Source organism: Gekko japonicus, unplaced genomic scaffold, assembly GCF_001447785.1.
Source record: "Gekko japonicus isolate JY-2015 unplaced genomic scaffold, Gekko_japonicus_V1.1 scaffold7074, whole genome shotgun sequence".
NCBI lineage: Eukaryota > Metazoa > Chordata > Lepidosauria > Squamata > Gekkonidae > Gekko > Gekko japonicus.
Window position 1 is genome coordinate 257 of NW_015177249.1, and position 4149 is coordinate 4405.

Sequence of the window (4149 nt, forward strand, 5' to 3'; positions counted from 1 at the left end):
TCAGCAGGAGACGTGTGGCAGTCAGCGAATGGAGCAGAAGGACACCGATTGATGGAAAAAGAGGATACATATTCAGATGTGAAAGAGAAGTTTGAATATTTGGAGGCACCAAGGAAGGAGGAAGGAAAACACCCACCTAAAGGGAGGAATAGTTCCAGTCTTTTACAGGGGGGTGACTCTCCATGGCAAAACATAACTCAAGGAGACAGCAGGAATGAGTGCACTGCAAGCAGCGAAAATTTCACTGCAATATCAGTTATTAATATTCAACGAAGGGAGTGTAGCAAAAAGAAAACATATAAAAGTCTGGAGTGTGAGAAACGTTTCAGGCAGAGAGTGCGACTTACTTCTCATGAAAAAATCCACACACGGAATACACCATACAAATGCCTAGAGTGTGGAAAAAGTTTCCGTAAGAGTGCATACCTTATCTCCCACCAAAGGACACACAAAGGGGAGAAGAAATATAAATGCCTGCAGTGTCAGAATAGTTTCAGTCAGAGTTCTGCTCTTACTTCCCATCAAAGGGTTCACACAGGCGAGAAATCATATAAATGCCTGGAGTGTGGGAAAAGCTTCAGTCAAAGTGGAAGCCTTACTTCTCATCAAACAATTCACAAAGGAGAGAAACCATATGAATGCCTGCAGTGTGGGAAAAAGTTTGGTCAGAAATCACACCTTACTTTGCATCAAAGAATTCACACAGAGGAGAAACCATATAAATGCCTGGAGTGTGGGAAAAGGTTTGGTCAGAAATCACACCTTACTTCCCATAAAAGATTTCACAAAGGAGAGGAACCATATGAATGCCTGCAGTGTGGGAAAAGGTTTGGTCAGAAATCACACCTTACTTTCCATCAAAGAATTCACACAGGGGAGAAACCATATAAATGCCTGGAGTGTGGGAAAAGCTTCAGTCTCAATGGAAGCCTTACTTCCCATCAAAGAATTCACAAAGGAGAGAAACCATATGAATGCCTGGAGTGTGGGAAAAGTTTCATTCAGAATAGCAATCTTACTTCCCATCAAAGAATTCACACAGGGGAGAAACCATATAAATGTCTGGAGTGTGGGAAAAGCTTCAGAAAGAGTGGAAACCTTGCCTCCCACCAAAGAATACACACAGGGGAGAAACCATATAAATGCCTGGAGTGTGGGAAAAGCTTCACTGATACTTCAAACCTCAGGATCCATCAGAAAATTCACACATGGGAGAAACCATATAAATGCCTGGAGTGTGGGAAAAGCTTCACTGATACTTCAAACCTCAGGATCCATCAGAAAATTCACACATGGGAGAAACCATATAAATGCCTGGAGTGTGGGAAAAGCTTCACTGATACTTCAAACCTCAGGATCCATCAGAAAATTCACACATGGGAGAAACCATATAAATGCCTGGAGTGTGGGAGAAGCTTCAGTTATGCTTCAAACTTCAGTGTCCATCAAAAAATTCACAGAGGGGAGAAACCATATAAATGTCTGGATTGTGGACAAAGTTTCCGTCAGAATTCACACCTTACTTCCCATCAAAGAGTACACACAGGGGAGAGACCATTTAAATGCCTGGAGTGTGGGAAAAACTTCGGAAAGAGCGGACACCTTACCTCCCACCAAAGAACACACAGGGGAGAGAAACCATATGAATGCCTGCAGTGTGGGAAAAGGTTTGGTCAGAAATCACACCTTACTTCCCATCAAAGGGTTCACACAGGCGAGAAACCATATGAATGCCTGGAGTGTGGAAAAAGCTTCAGTCAAAGTGGAAACCTTACTTCCCATCAAAGAATTCACACAGGGGAGAAGAAATAAAAATTCCTGGAGTGTGGGAAAAGCTTCAGTCACAGTGGAAGCCTTACTTCCTACCAAAGGACACACACACGGGAGAAACCATATAAATGCCTGGAGTGTGGGAAAAGCTTCAGTCACAGTTACAGTCTTACTTCTCATCAAAGAATTCACACAAGGGAGAAGAAATAAAAATTCCTGGAGTGTGGGGAAAGCTTCAATCACAGTTTCAGTTTTACTTCCCTTGAAAGAATTCACACAGGGGAGAAAGCATATAAATGCTTGGACTGTGGGAAAAACTTCAGTCACAGTAGAAACTTCTAATCAAAGAAGGACACATGTAGGGGAGAAACGATATAAATGCCTGGAGTGTGGGAAAAGCTTCAGTCACAGTGGAAGGCGTACTTCCCACCAAAGGACACATGTAGGGGAGAAACCATATACATGCCTGGAGTGTGGGAAAAGCTTCAGTGTGAGTTGCAATCTTATTTCCCACTGAAGAATGCACAAAACAGAGAAACCATATAAATCCCTGGAGTGTGAGAAAAGCTTCAGTTGGCCTTCCGGTCTTACTCGCCATCACAGAATTCACACCAGGGAGAAACCTAATAAATACTTGTAGTGTGGAAAAACCTCCACTGTGAGTTGCAGTCTTATTTCCCATCCAAGTATTCACACAAGGGAGAAACCATATATATGCCTGCCATGTAGAAAAAGGTTCCGTAAGAGTGGTGAACCAACTTCCCACCAAAGGACACACACAGGAGAGGAAAGATGTTTCATATTCATGATTTTGATTATATTTATGCATCTTTATGCATTATGTCTTTTCATAACCTTTGTAATGTTCCAAGCTCAGGAACAGTACCAAAAGTTCAGAACCACCTGCCAAACCACCTTCATTATTGTTACTGAAGAAATAGGAGATTTATTGCTCTGGAAATGCAAACAACGTTCGTCTTTTGTCTTATAACCTTGCTTTGAGAATTTAATGGCAGCTATCAAGATTTATTTGTTTTATTTGGAGGACAATCACATGTTCAAGTTCAAAAGTGTTATTTTTCTTCCTTTGTCACCTCTATCAATAGTGTCCTGTAACGGTCTAATCAGGCTTTCTACTGGTGGCTTCCAACCGGAAAAGACCTTGTATTTGAAGAGCATATCACATGTGCCGGGCTTCCCATTGTACATATCCTTCTTCCTATCCTTAAAAACTGACTTCCCGGGGGTGTGGCGTAGTTGCAAAAGATGGTGGACATGTGATTCCTCAGTTCTCTCCCCACTCTGCAAATCTCCCTCCTCAGAGCAAGTTAAAACTCTGTGGGACTCAATAAAACAACAGGGAAAACAAATAAAAACAAGCCAGCCTCACCCATGAGATTGGGGACAGAAGAAATGGAAGTCTCTTCACAAAAAGTAGCAGAGAAAGCAACTGAGACAGAAGAAGACAAGAAGCAGAAACAGCCCTAAACCTGGGATTAATGCTACAAGAGGACAATCGGTCTATGCATAAAGAATGACAGGATATCAAAGACAAAGTCATTGGGCTAGATGCTGCATCACGTCGAAGTCATCTTCCATTTGGAGGCTTCCCTGAAGAAGATGAACAATTGCAGGATTTATACTCTTTTATTAGATCTTGGCTGGCAAGTTTGCTAGGTATGGAAGAGTAAGCTCCAATTCAATTGAATGAGGCCCACAGAATAGGGGGTTTACAGAATCGTTTAAGGAAATTCCCCAGAGATATTTTAGTTGCATTTTCAGAGCTTGCAATCAGAAAGAAATTTTAGAACGGGCTAGGACCCAAGGATTCCTCCCATACCAAGATTTGAAAATCACAGTGTTTCCTGATGTGCCACCTGAAGCTGTTTTAATTAGGAATCACTTAAAGCCAACAACTCTAAAACTTCAGGAAGACTTTTAATATCCCATCATGGACAGAGACTGAAGACAGTGGGGTGGCATTGCTCCAGGCTTTGGAGTTGGAAGCTAATGTGGACTCCTCGAGGAAAACAACTAAACCCAAACTTTCTTTTTCCAACACCCTTAAAAAAAAACCCAGTAAGATTCCTGTCAGAATTGCTTAGGAGATGAGAAATAATATTGGAAACTGGTTTAAAAGTGAACTGTTGGAGAGCATTGGAATTTGGAAGCATTCCACATTCTGAATGGTTGCTCATATATAGTTTAAATAGTCACCGTTTTTTTCTCTTTTTTTGTCTTCTGTAATTTGGTATTCTCTAACAGGGTGGGAGGAAGGAGAGGGGAGAGAAAATGGGCAAGGGGAATCAAGGCTCCTATGTGGTTATAAGTTTAGATAGTTTAGTTAAAAAACAACTGGATAAAGGTTGCATACCCTTG

The 4149-nt window shown here is 41.6% G+C and overlaps 1 pseudogene; it reads left to right on the forward strand.

Moving 5' to 3' along the window:
- Positions 1 to 51: 51 nt before the first annotated feature.
- Positions 52 to 2487, forward strand: LOC107124893 (annotated as a pseudogene).
- The last annotated feature ends 1662 nt before the right edge of the window (positions 2488 to 4149 follow it).